Source organism: Aquarana catesbeiana, linkage group LG11, assembly GCF_042186555.1.
Source record: "Aquarana catesbeiana isolate 2022-GZ linkage group LG11, ASM4218655v1, whole genome shotgun sequence".
Taxonomy (NCBI): Eukaryota; Metazoa; Chordata; class Amphibia; order Anura; family Ranidae; genus Aquarana; species Aquarana catesbeiana.
The window spans coordinates 119,604,724-119,620,273 of NC_133334.1; the positions used below are offsets into that span (position 1 = coordinate 119,604,724).

At 41.7% G+C, this 15,550-nt stretch overlaps 1 protein-coding gene across 1 annotated transcript in view; it reads left to right on the forward strand.

Annotated features, from left to right (window-relative positions):
* The first annotated feature begins 9,485 nt into the window (after positions 1-9,485).
* Positions 9,486-15,550, forward strand: part of TPPP3 (tubulin polymerization promoting protein family member 3) — a 50,130-nt gene continuing 44,065 nt past the window's right edge. Inside the window, exon 1 of the mRNA XM_073604959.1 lies at positions 9,486-9,753. The gene's annotated coding sequence lies outside the window, so the exon portion shown is untranslated. The remainder of the gene's footprint in view (positions 9,754-15,550) is intronic.

Below are 15,550 nucleotides of genomic sequence, written 5' to 3' on the forward strand. Positions count from 1 at the left end.
TTTATTCCAGGGTGGTTGTATATGGTTAGTCTTGCCCTAGGCTAAATAATTCAGTTAGAAAGGTACTGTTAATAACTTTGGTATTGATGAAGATAGTTTGAATTATTTTGGGATTTTAACCCTTTTAGAGTAAACAATTACATATTTTATTCATATGTAACTGTTTAGATATGTTAACTCATAAAATTGAGGTTGTATTGCTTCAGATTAGAATAAACAAAAACATAATTCTAGGAACTAGTTAGGTAATAATATATTTGTTTTAAGAAAAGAAAGAAAAAGCTTCCATTACTTCTGGATTATTGAACATATTTGTCCTAAAAAGTAATAAATCTATTGTTATTACCTGATAATATATAACTGAACAAGAATTTCCTTATTTCACTTATATATTCTAAGGCTATATGAATCAGAAGTAATAAGAAATATAACTGGAATGTAACATGATCCCACACAGTGTGTGACTATCAGAATGCAGTTACATTCAGTTATAAATACAGGTTTTTTATAGAGAACCATCTCTTAGTATAATAAATGAAGAGATATCAGGAATTAGGATGTCAGTCCATTGAATCTTCTTGGTCCATGGATGATGTGGCATAACGGCCTCTTTTGTGAGAATGATGATTCCCATTTTGTTCTGAAATTTTCTGGGTGCTGCCTGAAGGTGAAAATGATGCCATTCTTCTGCGTGTGGGAGTGTTGCTGCTTGTGGGTTCTGTCAGATTTAATTTTAAAAGGGTTTGTTGTAGTTCATCTGCTGATCTGCTTCTGTAAATTGTACCTTGGTAGTTAAATCTGACTGAAAAGGGGAAGCCCCATTGATACATAATGTTGTGGCGTTGCAGTTCCATTAGTTGGGGTTTCATGGATCGTCTTTTAGTAATAGTAAGTTGGGATAGGTCAGCAAAAATTTGATAATTGTGTCCTTGAAAATTAAGTTCCTTTTTTTCTCTTGCAGCAATTAGTATTTGTTCTTTCGTTCTGTAATAATGAAATTTTGTGATTATATCACGTGGGGGTCCATCTTTCTTTTTGGCTGTGAGGGCTCTGTGTACTCTGTCCAGTTCTAAACGTTCAATAGGGATATCTGGCTTTAGTTCTTGTAATAGAGCAGTAATAATAGATTGCAGGTCTGTCACAGTTTCAGGTATTCCCCTTATGCGCAAGTTTGAACGTCTGGCTCTATTTTCATAATGTTCAAGCTTAGTTTGAAGTATTAAATTCTCTTTTTTTAATTGTTCCAATTCTGTTATATTTTCTTGGGTTGTAATTTCAATTTCATCCATTTTTATTTCTAAGGCTGTGGTGCGGTTTCCCAGCTCTCTTATTTCTTTGGTTAGGCTTTTTGTTATTTGGTCTGAGGTTTGTTTTAAAGCCTTATGAAGCATCTTTTCAAATTGTAATAATATTACTGGGGATACTGAGGAGGCTTGTGGAGAAGTTTGTGAGAGAATTTGTTCTGTATCTGACTCAAATGGAGAGTCTTGCTGTGACATTTTCTGTCTGTGAGAGCGCCCTGGTGCTGTATCTTGTGAGGTGACTGGAGCTGCTTCAGCTGCAGTGAGTGCCTGTGAGCTCTTTGTGAGGTGATTTTTATTTCTGACACAGTTTCCTCCCAGTACCATATTTCCTGCCCAAACTTTCACAGTTTGTTCCCTGGGGCAAACAGGTTCAAATGGATACCTTTTGAGCCTGCAGGCTCCACTTTGTCCTTCTCTTCTCTCCTCAGCGGTGTGGAGCTCTAACAATGCATGTCTGCTCCACTAGGCTCCGCCTCCTGCCCCCTCGCCTATGGAGATTTTTAAGTATTAAAGTTTGGTGCCATTCCACCAGTGTGTACAATTTTAAAGTGTGACATGTTAGGTATCTATTTATTCAGCGTAACATCATCTTTCACATTATACAAAAAAAAATCGGGCTAACTTTAGTGGGGTTTTTTAACCAAAAAGAAACAGGTTTGAAAAAAATTGCTGCGCAAATAACGTGTGACATAAAAAGTTGCAATGACTTGATAGATTCGCTAAACTCTACTCATCTATATAAAAAAGAAGGAAGTGTTCTGTAGCACACAGAGGAGAGCTGAGCAAGAACAGATAACATTGCTTGGGATTTCAAAGCAGAACAGACACTAAGCATACATTTAAAAGCACACTTGCTTTCTGGCAGGATCTACAGGTATTTTTCCATAGTTGCACTGTTTATGTGCATGTATTAGAGAGGTATACACTTTTACTGGTAACACCCTGTAAAAGAAGTGTGCCTCTACGTAGTGACTGATCACTTTTGTGTGAGATTCTTTTTATGTCACTTTTCTACTAACATGCCAAATACAAAATGACAGCGTGCTACATTCATCAAGGGCAATGATGCTTTAATTCCACTAAAGTTCAGTTGTGTACAACTGTATAGAAAACTGCATTTTCATTTTATGCTCTGCATATTCTGAATTAAAACTCAGTAATAAGGATTTTCTTGTATGCCAAGGTATACATATACAAATAGGCAAGAGTAATATATATATATATATATAAAGTATTTGTGTGTGTATATATATATATATATATATATACACAGTTGTGCTCATAAGTTTACATACCCTGGCAGAATTTATGATTTCTTGGCCATTTTTCAGAGAATATGAATGATAACACAAAAACGTTTCTTTCACTCATGGTTAGTGTTTTGGCTGAAACCATTTATTATCAATCCCAAAAAATAAGTGTAGCGCTAAATATTAATGTCAAGGTGAAAAAATGACAATATATATATATATATATATATATATATATATATATATATATATATGTGTGTGTGTATGTGCATCCAAAACACCTCAAGTGCAAGGGCAAAGTGAATACATAAAAATGTAAAAAGTAAATATGTGACAGCAAAATAAACTTCAAAATGCTACGGAGTGAAGAATGGTTCCCAAATGAAAATTCCAAGGCTGTCGACCGCCAAACCGTTCCAAAGGGAAGATGGTCCAAGGATGGTCATCAACACTCAGACATGAGGAAAAGGAAAAAAAAGGAGCTCCACATGGCGCAGGTCAACCAAAATAGGTTTATCGGGATAAAATACCATGTAGTATAAAAAGGTATAAAAAGTGATCACAAAGGTAAATAAAATGTCAACGTGGGAGCTAGAGGCGCTGGTCCAACGCGTTTCGACTAACAAGTCTTCCACAGGGGCATGTGTTTATGTAAAAAGGGTGACCCCGCCCTCCTCTGACAACACGGGGAAAGCCATAGGGAAGTCCACATGCATCAGATGGGGGTGGGGTCACTGGGTGGCCTCCCCCTCCAATATTTAAGAACTATCACCTCAACAGAAGCATCACACAGCACAAGACTCCCACTGAGGCGGATCGTGCGGAGGACGAAGCGGAGAAGAAGCTGGAGGAAGATGCCGGACAATAAGACCAGAGGAAGAAGCGGAGGAAGAAGCAGCGGGGGAAGAAGAAGATGGAACGATAAAACGATAATTCTTCCACTCTACAAGGCTCTGGTCCGGCCGCACCTGGAGTATGCTGTCCAGTTCTGGGCACCAGTCTTCAGGAAGGATGTGGAAATGGAGCGAGTAGAAGAAGGGCAACAAAGCTAATAAAGGGTCTGGAGGATCTTAGTTATGAGGAAAGGTTGCGAGCACTGAACTTATTCTCTCTGGAGAAGAGACGCTTGAGAGGGGATATGATTTCAATTTACAAATACTGTACTGGTGACCCCACAATAGGGATAAAACTTTTTCGCAGAAGAGAGTTTAATAAGGCTCGTGGCCACTCATTACAATTAGAAGAAAAGAGGTTTAACCTTAAACTACATAGAGGGTTCTTTACTGTAAGAGTGGCATGGATGTGAAATTCCCTTCCACAGGCGGTGGTCTCAGCGGGGAGCATTGATAGCTTCAAGAAACTATTAGATAATCACTTGAATGACCGCAACATACAGGGATATACAATGTAATACTGACACATAATCACACACATAGGTTGGACTTGATGGACTTGTGTCTTTTTTCAACCTCACCTACTATGTAACTATGTAACTATGGAGGAAGAAGAAGAACACCGAAGGAAGACCAGAAGAAAGAAGATGGAAGAAGAAGCCGGGAAAGAAGAAGAAATTAATAAAGGAATTGTCAAAAACCGTCTCTTGTCTTTTTTAATATTTTTGATACTTTTTTTGTGAAATGGTAGGGGCACATTTGTACCCCATTAACAATTCACACAGGGGGGGCGGGATCTAGGGGCCCCTTGTTAAAGGGGGCTTCCAGATTCTGATAAGCTCCCCCCGCAGACCACCACAACCACCGGGCAAGGGTTGTGGGGATGAGGCCCTTCTCCCCATCAACATTGGGACAAGGTGCTTTGGGGGTGCCACTACCCCAAAGCACCCTCCCAATGTTGAGGGCATGTAGCCTGGTATGGTTCAGGAGGTGGGGTGCTCGCTCGTCCTCCCCTCTTTTCCTGTGGCCTGCCAGGTTGCGTGCTCGGATCAGGGTCTGGTATTGATTTTTGGGGGGACCCCACGCCATTTTTTTTAAACATTTTGGCACGGGTTTCCCCTTAAAATCCATACCAGACCTGAAGGGTCTGGTATGGATTTTGAGGGGGACCCCCATGCCATTTTTAAAAAAAATTTGGCGCGGGGTTCCCCTTAATATCTATACCAGATCTGAAGGGTCTGGTATGGAATTTAGGGGGACCCCCACGCATTTTTTTTTTACAATTTGGTTCGGGGTTCCCCCTGGGGAAATTCCATGCCGTTTTTATCAATGAACTTTTATGTGTATTGCCGGACCGACAATTCATTATAGCCGGCGCTAGCGATAGTAGTTTTAAATTATTTTTTTTTCCTTTAGAAATGTCATTTTGCACTCGGACTGTTCTAAACACTTGAAACATGCGCCACTTTATAGGCATACTATAGACACCCCCCCAGGTACAAAATTTAAAGCAATATTACACTTTTATTGTTTCACTTTAAGCATTATTAAAAAACGGAAAAAACGTCCGTTTTTGAAACTTTTTTTTGCATTGATACATGTCCCTTGGGGCAGGACCCAGGTCCCCAAACACTTTTTATGACAATACCATGCATATAAGCCTTTAAAATTAGCACTTTTGATTTTTCAGACTTTAACAGTGTTCGCGCGCGTGTTCGAACAAAGTTTTTGCCTGTTCGCATGTTTTGGATGCGAACCAAACGGGGGGGTGTTTGGCTCATCCGTAAAGGAGAGCATTAATCAGAGAAGCAGCCAAGAGGTCTGTGGTAACTCTGGAGGAGTTGCAGAGATTCACAGCTCAGGTGGGAGAATCTGTCCACGGAACAACTATTATGCCGCGTACACACGGTCGGACTTTTCGTCTACAAAAGTCCGACAGCCTGTCCGACAGACTTCCGGCGGACTTTCGGCGGACTTGCAGCAGACTTTCTAACGAACGGACTTGCCTACACACGACCACACAAAAGTCCGACGGATTCGTACGTGATGACGTACACCGGACTAAAATAAGGAAGTTCATAGCCAGTAGCCAATAGCTGCCCTAGCATGGGTTTTTGTCCGTCGGACTAGCACACAGACGAGCGGATTTCGGGGTCCGTCGTAGTTACGACGTAAAGATTTGAAGCATGTTTCAAATCTAAAGTCCGTCGGATTTGAGGCTGAAAAAGTCTGCTGAAAGTCCGGAGAAGCCCACACACGATCGGATTACCAGCCAGCTTTAGTCCGTCGGCGTCCGTTGGACTTTTGTAGACGAAAAGTCCGACCGTGTGTACACGTGTGTTAGTCGTGCACTCCACAAATTTGGCCTTTATGGAAGAGTGGCAATAAGAAAGCCATTGTTGAAGAAAGCCATAAGAAGTCCTATTTGCAGTTCGCAAGAAGCCATGTGGGAGACACAGCAAACATGTGGAAGAAGATGCTTTGGTCAGATGAGACCAAAATGCAACTTTTTGGCCTAAAAGCAAAACGCTATGTGTGGTGGAAAACTAACACTGCACATCACGCTGAACAAACCATCCCCACCGTGAAACATGGCGGTGGCAGCATTATGTTGTGGGGATGCTTTTATTCAGCGTCTGCAGGGACAGGGAAGCTTGTCATAGTTGATGGGAAGATGGATGGAGCCAAATACTGGGCAATCTTAGAAGAAAACTTTTTGAAGTATGCAAAAGACTTGAGACTGGGGCAGAGGTTCACCTTCCAGCAGGACAACAAATCTAAACATACAGCCAGAGCTACAATGGAATGGTTTAGATCAAAACATATTCATGTGTTAGAATGGCCCAGTCAAAGTCCAGACCTAAATCCAATTGAGAATCTGTGGCAAGACTTGAAAATTGCTGATCCCAGATGCTCTCAATCCAATCTGACAGAGCTTGAGCTATTTTACAAAGAAGAATGGGCAAAAATGTCACTCTCTAGATCTAGATGAGACATCCCCAAAAAGGCTTTCAGCTGTAATTGCAGAGAAAGGTGGTTCTACAAAGTATTGACTCGGGGGGCTGAAAACAAATGCAAGCCACACTTTTCACATATTTATTTTTTTTAAAAAATGAAAACAATTTATCATTTTCCTTCCACTTCACAATTCTGTGCCACTTTGTGTTGGTCATATATCATATAAAATCCCCAAAAATACATTTAGATTTTTGGATGTAACATGCAAAATGGGGAAAGTTTCCATGGGTATGAATACTTTTTCAAGGCACTGTAGATGCTTAGTATAAAAAAAATAGCATAAAATCAATTCTGAATAAAAAAAAAATCTGAATGTAGACACTTCGGCTCGGTTCACACTACCGCGACTTGGGATCCGACTTGTAAGCCCTCAAGTCGCCCCAAAAAGAGATTCACATTACAGTGCATGGGAGCGTCTTAATAGACACTACTGAAGTCGCTCCGACTTCAGAGCGTACTCCCTGTACTACTTGGATCCGACTTCAGCCTATTGACTATCATTGAAGTCGGATCGCCGTCTCGCATGATCCGACTTCGGCATGCGACTTGTGCTCAAATGATCTTGAGGGGAACTCCGCACCAAATTTTAAATAAAAATCCGGCATGGGTTCCCCCTCCAGGGGCATACCAGGCCCTTGGGTCTGGTATGGACCTTGAGGAGAACCCCCTACGCCGAAAAAACGGCGTGGGGGGTCCCCCCCAATCCATACCAGACCCTTATCCGAGCACGCAGCCCGGCCGGACAGGAATGGGGGTGGGGACGAGCGAGCGCCCCCCCCCCCTCCTGAACCGTACCAGGCCGCATGCCCTCAACATGGGGGGTTTGGTGCCTTGGGGGAGGGGGGCGCGCTGCGGCCCCCCCCACCCCAAAGCACCTTGTCCCCATGTTGATGAGGACAAGGGCCTCTTCCCGACAACCCTGGCCGTTGGTTGTCGGGGTCTGCGGGCGGGGGGCTTATCGGAATCTGGGAGCCCCCTTTAATAAGGGGCCCCCCAGATCCCGGCCCCCCACCCTATGTGAATAGGTATGGGGTACATGGTACCCCTACCCATCCACCTAGGGAAAAAAGCGTCAATAAAAAACACAGTACACAGGTATTTAAAATAATTTATTAGGCAGCTCCGGGATCTTCTTCCGACTCCGGGGGTCTCTCCGGCGTCTTCTCCCGGTGTCCGCATCTTCTGCCGGCTCCACCGCTATCTTCTGGCGCTCTTTTGCCAGCGGTGGTCCGGACCTCTGGATCATCTTCTTCCCTCTTCTCTTCCAGAGATGTTGACACGACGCTCTCCCCAGCCAGAATGGTTTCTGTGCGCTCTGCAAGGGACTTATATAGGCCGTGACCCCGCCCCCTTATGCCGTCACAGTCCCTGGGCATGCTGGGTCTGTGACGTTTTAGGAGGCGTGGTCACCGGGTGATGACCACGCCCCCTTATGACGGCACAGCCCCAGCATGCCCTGGGACAGTGACCTCATAAGGGGGCGGGGTCACCGCCTATATAAGTCCGTTGCGGAGCGTTCAGAGACCATTCCAGCTGGAGAGAGCGTCGTGTCAACATCTTTGGAAGAAAAGAAGAAGGCAGAAGTCCGGACCACCGCTAGCAATTGAGCTGCAGAAGATAGCGGAGGAGCCGGCAGAAGATGCGGACACCGGGAGGAGACGGCGGAGAGACCCCCGAAGTCGGAAGAAGATCCCGGAGCTGCCTAATAAATTATTTTAAAAAACCTGTGTACTGTTTGTTTTATTGACGCTTTTTTCCCCTAGGTGAATGGGTAGGGGTACCATGTACCCCATACTCATTCACATAGGGTGGGGGGCCGGGATCTGGGGGCCCCCTTATTAAAGGGGGCTCCCAGATTCCGATAAGCCCCCCGCCCGCAGACCCCGACAACCAACGGCCAGGGTTGTCGGGAAGAGGCCCTTGTCCTCATCAACATGGGGACAAGGTGCTTTGGGGTGGGGGGGCCGCAGCGCGCCCCCCTCCCCCAAGGCACCAACCCCCCCATGTTGAGGGCATGCGGCCTGGTACGGCTCAGGAGGGGGGGGGGGCGCTCGCTCGTCCCCACCCCCATTCCTGTTCGGCCGGGCTGCGTGCTCGGATAAGGGTCTGGTATGGATTGGGGGGACCCCCCACGCCGTCCTTTCGGCGTAGGGGGGTTCCCCTCAAGATCCATACCGGACCCAAGGGCCTGGTATGCCCCTGGGGGGGGGGGAACCCATGCCGGATTTTTATTTAAAATTTGGCGCGGAGTTCCCCCTAAAGATTCATACCAAACACAGTGGCGGGGATCCAAGTCGGATCCCCGTTCATTGAAAGTCGGATCCACAAGTCGTGTTGAAGTCGGGTTAAAGTCGCGTTGCAAAGTCGTCCCTGTGTGAATCGAGCCTTGCTCTGTTTCCACTAGTGCGACTTTTCATGCGACTTGGGACTGAAAAGTCGCATGACAAATTGTTTCCCATGATTTCCAATGAGTACCGTTCATATCTGTGCGACTTCAAGTCGCAGCGACTTCAAAGTAGTCCCTGCACTACTTTGGTCCCACTTTGATGCGACTTGAGGTCCATAGATACAGGCATTGCTTCAAATCGCGGTAAAAAGTCGCGGTAAAATCGCGGTAAAAAATCGCGGCAAAATCGCGCGACTTTGGGGACGCACTAGTGGAAACATAGCCTAAATGTTTGTGCCAGAAAAAGAAACATACTTTTGAAATTGCATTGTGCTGTTTTTCACTGTTATTGCACAAAGCAGTTGATGTTTTGCATATATATATATATATATATATATATATATATATATATATATATATTTTACTCTTTGTTTATTTATTGAAATATTTTGTGATATTATTCAGCTGCGGAATTGTTTGATTTTACGTCTGACTTTTATATATGCAATATTTGTATAATATTTATTATTTCTATAGCTACAGCAAAATGTGGGAGACACTGTAGCCCAGTCCTGGAACAGCTAGCCAGTACATGACGGTGCCTAATTGCCAGCCTTTGTTTCATTCTGACACACCCCTCCCAACAGCACCCATCCACAGCCTTGCATCTTCACCAAGTGAAATCTTGTCTGCTGCAAGCAAGAAGAGTACATCTCTTACGCCTCTCTCAATGACCTTGGTCACTTATATTTATATTACACTCCCTTGATGTTTTACAGGATGTCTCTATGGATACAGGAATAAACACAAGATAATAGCCCTACAGTCTTTAAAGCAGCATTTCATTCTACAGGCCAGGCGGGGAGAGGAGGCGTCTATAGCAGAACAGAGGGAATCAGGAGGTAAGAGCAGGATTCTCTTCCAGTCACTGCACATAGCACAGGCACACTTCTTCCACAATAAAATTATCATTTTTTTTTTTTTTTTAATTTGATTTCTTAATCTTCACCTGTTAGAGAAATCAGTGTATCAATCTATTTGCTTCCAAATTCCTATGCCATTTTTTTCTGCAGGTGCATAAAAAAAATGAAAAACGATGCATGTATCTATGCGAAAGGGATAAAATTCTAAAAGATGCTTTTTGCTGGATGGTCGTTTTCCCCGAATGGAATAGATTTTTTTTTTGCCAGCGCTAAGATGTGCTGGCGTGCTCTGTGGCTGAATATAGTCATGCATGGTGTCCCAGGCATGTTTTCATATAAACATTGCCTCAGTCTCTCTTGTCTGCTAATGTTGTAGTATTTTTATCTTTGCTTCCCAGCTACTGTGCATGAGCCGAAGACAGATTTTTACATCTGTTCCTGCAGGGTGGGAAAGGGACTGTAATGGTTTTTCATTAGCCCCTTGCTTCCAGAGAGGAGCAGTGATTTATTTGTTACATTGCATATCATTTTACAATGGTTTAGGTAAATAATTAGGGTTTGTGTCAGCAAATCTAGTTTTTGGATGGGAGATGGTACCGGTTATTTGGTGCTGTCATGACATATCTGTATGTTGTGTATAATGATTTAAAATGTCATTCCACCTTTTCCTGGCAAATGTGATATGTAGCTGTGGAAAGCTATTTACAGAGCCCATAGTATAGAAAGATTTCCACTGTGCTCATCACATAATTCAAAAGTATATAGACAGATTGTTAAAACACAAATCATAAACTGCTCAGAATCCTATAATCCATTGTGTACAATTTGTTGTATCTATGACTTAGAACAAAAGTTACAATAAACAAATAGGCATTGTTTTGCAATCTAATATTTGGGGGAAAAAATGTTTTAAACTAAATCTAAAAATAAATCCAAAAAAATAGCATGATAGTGAAATTCATTTTTTGTCAATCTGCCATGCTTTTATTCATATTATGTGCAGGACTATGTATGAGTTGTCCTGTGCTGTTATACTGGAGTCTACTAGAGGAGTATTCCTTCTGTATTGTATTTCAGTATATTGAATGAGAAGTGGCAGTTGACTGTGGGGGTCAGTGCAGAATCAATTCAAGTACATGGAGTGATACCAATGGGTTCTTGTTAGTTATGGGGTGTAAAACTAAGAGTGTTAGAGCTATGAAGGCATCTTTAGTATATCCATGTATTGGAGTACAGCAGTGAGAAGCTGATCTTTTAACACAATCTTTCTATGGCAATCAAATATACATATTATATACACAAGCACAACAAATATCACTAATTTACTACCGATCTTACACATTTCTATAGGTGCCCTATAGATGTAAAGGTGTCTATGCACATTAGATAATGGTATTCCAATTTCCTATTTGTGGTTTGCACTCCTGTCTTGCAGCACTGGGATCCTTGGTTCAAACCCCAAAGAGAATGAAACCTGCATAGATTTTGTATGTTCTCCCTGTACTAGCCTGGGTTTCCTCTGCACTTTCCTCCCACACTTTAAAGTCATGCTGGTTGGTGAATTGGCTCCTTTCTAAAGCTTACGATAGATGGATTTTTTTTTTTTTTTGTTCAGCCAATGGGCAGAACAAAAAAAATGACCCTAATCTTCCATCCACACAAGTGAGGTGAACAGAGGAATCCTCTCTGCTGAAATATTGCATTCTGATAGTGTGGACTCTCCACTTTCCATATACACTTATCAGCAGCTGCAGCCACAGATCGAGAAAAGTTTTACAACAAACCCATTCAACAGAAGTCGATTATTCGATCAACTTTTGTTGAGGGGGAGTGGCCACCCATAGATTGAAATTCCGCTGGTCCCTGCTGAACTGGCTGAATTTTGATCCATCTATGGCCTACTTTAATTTTTGCCCAAGTATTTGTATGTGTGTATGTATGTGAGATAGGGACCTTAGATTCTAAGCAACTTGAGGAGAGGGACTGATGTGTATGTACACAATATGTAAAGCGCTGTATAAATTGTTGTATAAAATACAAAATAAATAATAATAAAATACCTGTAATAAATAAATGGTGTTAGAAGCTGCTGACTATAGATGAGTTCATTTTTTCTGTAAAACCAGAGAGAAAAACAAAATCACTGACCCAATTTCCCCATTGACAACATTCGAGGTGGATGGGGGAATTCTCACCACTGTGTCTTTGTATTCTTGAGACTTCCCTGCTATCAAAATACATTGATCAGCATTGCAGTCTATAGCCTGCGGCACTGATCAAGCAAAAATTTTCCATCAGATCAGGCAGATCAACTTCTGATCAACCACAGTGGCCATACATGGATGGAAATTCAGCCAATACCTGCTGAACCATCTGCATTTTGATCCATGCAATGCCAACCTAAGGCTCTTTGAATGGTTTAACAATTGGACAAGTTAGAAAACTCATTACTGTTCACCATCCCCACCCCCCAATAAGCTGAGGCTGGAGATTCACCTCCCCTGCCCTGCTTCATAGGCCTGAACATGAATGACTATCCAATGCAACTGTTCATATTGAGGGAAGTGCACAGATACCTGAAGACAGCCAGACTATGCCTGCTCTTCCAGCCACCCTCTGCTCTCTATGGCCAGTTTAAAGGAACCTGGAAGTGAAAATGTTAGGTTGCCCATACATGATTCATTTTATTCTTTCAACCAACAGGTTGAATAAAAAAAAAAATGACCCAATTCCCACTGAGCTATTGAATTCTGACAGTGGGGAGACTGTCTGCAACAAAACCAGACAGGCTGGTTGTACAGAAGTCGATCCATATTAGTAAATTTGGCCGGTCCCTGCTGAACCATGTATGGCCGGCTTTAACTCTAAATCTTAATGCAAATGGTACATTGGTTGATTCCCCTATTCATACGATAAATGCATTAACCTGTGAGCAATTATTCCTACCCACATGTGTATGCTCAGAATAGAGTACACATTCTATCCACTATGGGGGCATAAAAGCCTGCAGGAGCATGTCTTGAAGTTTACATTCCCATGTACTACATACTAGATGTGACTAGGCTGTTACTTACATCCAAAGTTACATTAAACTTGGTAGGTAGGTAAATGTGTCCTCAGCAAATGTTGATCACTGTCACTTGCTAGTGATCATCTCTCAGTGTCAGAAACACTATTGTGTGAAATAAAAAAATCATCTCTGATTTTTCCTTATAGAACATAATTTAGAATAGAAAATAGAGGAGAAGGGCTGAACTAACCAGCAAATATTCAATTCAGCTCTGTAGGGTGGGGCTCCAGACTAATATAATGTTTCATCTCTAGACAGTCCATCCTGGATCTGTATTCCTGCTATAATGATGCCAACTGGTAAAATCAATGAGAACACACATAATGATTACTTATGTCTGACCACCCCAAATCAGAAATATGATTAAAAATGTTACAAACTATATCCTTTAAAGCGATAAAAAATACTTCCTGCCTCTATAGACAACATATTGCTTCTATACCTACTATTGTTATATATGCCAAACCTCTGCTATGCACAGTCTATTTGTACATCAGCATGTGCCATCTATTCAAAGTAAATATCTATTCATTTACAACATAAGCCATGCATGTACAGAATATCTGCTGTATACATTTATAGTTTGTCTTATGTACAGTGGGTGTGTGTGTAGTTATGTTCACAATATACATTACAATTTAATGGCTGAACAATTTCTTCTCTATATACTATATCACACATTTATATAGTAAATATATAGTATGCCGTTTACATCATGCCGTCTCTTTTTATAACATATTTTACTATTTGCATCATATCTATAATACGTCAAAAACTAAAAGAACGTCACTATATATCACAAACTAAGGATAAGAAATTTTTACTTAAAGGAAAACAAAAAAATTAGGCTCTTTGGCGGTGTGACCATAACAATATGAAGGTCTACAAGGAATATTCATTTGTTACAAGAACATCTGTGTTCTTTGTCTCTAGAGATCCTGTCATTGCCCTGTACACTTAGAAATCTTAGAGCAGCTACATAAATATTCTATAGCCTTATGCCATACTCGAGACTTGCTGTCCCCTGTGACACTAAATTAATGGCTCCATTAACAGGAACATTGAGGAAATAGCAATGTTTTTATCAAATCACTATGAAAAGTGACCCGCCGCCTCCCCCAAAGCTTTCTCTGCTATTGCTCGCTTACGTCACCAAAGTCTGCTGTAATGGTGATTGGTAGAATGAGAAACAGCAGTGTCATGATCCCCCTGCAAGGCTCACATGGATACAGAATGGGGTGGTGGATTTGTACCATAAATGATTAAGTTATCCAGAGTGTTATGGTAACTATATGAATGTTAAATGGCAGAAACATTTACAAGGTTGAGGTCTTTGAATTATCATAAACATCACCAATAGATATGCCTGCTGATGGGTGCTGTGCTATTACTGTATTTATTATTACAGGACCGGTTAGGACTGAACAGAACCAAAAATGCATAATAATGTACATATGACACGGAACATAAATGAACCATTTATGTCAGGAAATTGTAAACAGATATCGTTTCATGTGATGTTGCCCAGCTGTGGTCCTCTGGAACCATGACAGAACAAAGACATGCTGCTTAGAAATATTCCAATGTAGCTCATTTGTCACTTCAGCTGTGAATCTACGTGGAGAACTCTAAGGAAAGATCTAGTCCCTGTGGACCAATATGTAAGACACTGGCTTAAAATGTCAGTTTATACAAAACTGATCCTTCAGTTTCTTGTACATTCTGGAGAGTTAAACCACTCAATATCTTTGAAGGTTCTCATTTATCCAGGTCATGGTTAACTATTAGTAGTTAGTCACATTCAGCTGCACTCGTTCTGTAATGTTGAAAATGTTGCACAGCTTATCCAAGCCACTTTTTCAGTTCTAATGAGTGTCATGAACAAACATCTATAAATGTTGGGGGATATTCATGACATTCATCAGAACTGAAGAAGTGGCTTGGCTGATTTACAAAATGCCTTCAACATTACAGAAGACGTCCAATTGCATGTGACTAACTACTGCTAGCTAAATCACTTTATTTTTTGTTATTGTATATCTCTGGGACTCTGGTAGGAAAATCTCTGTGCTTGTGTTCTCAGATCTACACACCTGCCATGGTTATAACAAAACATATAATGTATTCTATATTATTGAGAAGGTAGCGTATTCTATATTATTGAGAAGGTAACTCCAAGATGGCAGGAATCTTCACAGCTTGAGTCCCTAAGAAACAATTATAAGCCAACATGTGACTTACTTTAGACCCCCCTATTCTATATTCTATATATATATATTCTAGGTAGGTCTTTAGATGCCTTGTTGATGGACATCTGACAGCACTCCTTGTGAAATCTGAGATTCACTGCTCTCCCTGTTACAGAGTCTTTGTTCAACAGCAGTGTAACCTGATTGCTAAAGCCCAACATCAGCCAAAACATTTCCTTAGTTTTGACCATTAAAAGGGTTAGGCCCTCTGTCAGAATCGGAAAACACCCTGTGTGCCTTAAAATAATATTTTTATGACTGATTTTAAATGTTGACCATGAAAGTAATTTCGTTTCTATTCCTGTTTCATTTGACACCTATTGCCTGGACAGGACGTGAGGGAAATTCGCCCTCAGAGGGACACATGCAACAACCAAATACAAGCAAAAGTTCTAAACCTTCCTCACTGTAAAGAAAACATGTTTTTGTATGGCATGCAAATGATTTTCCCCTATGG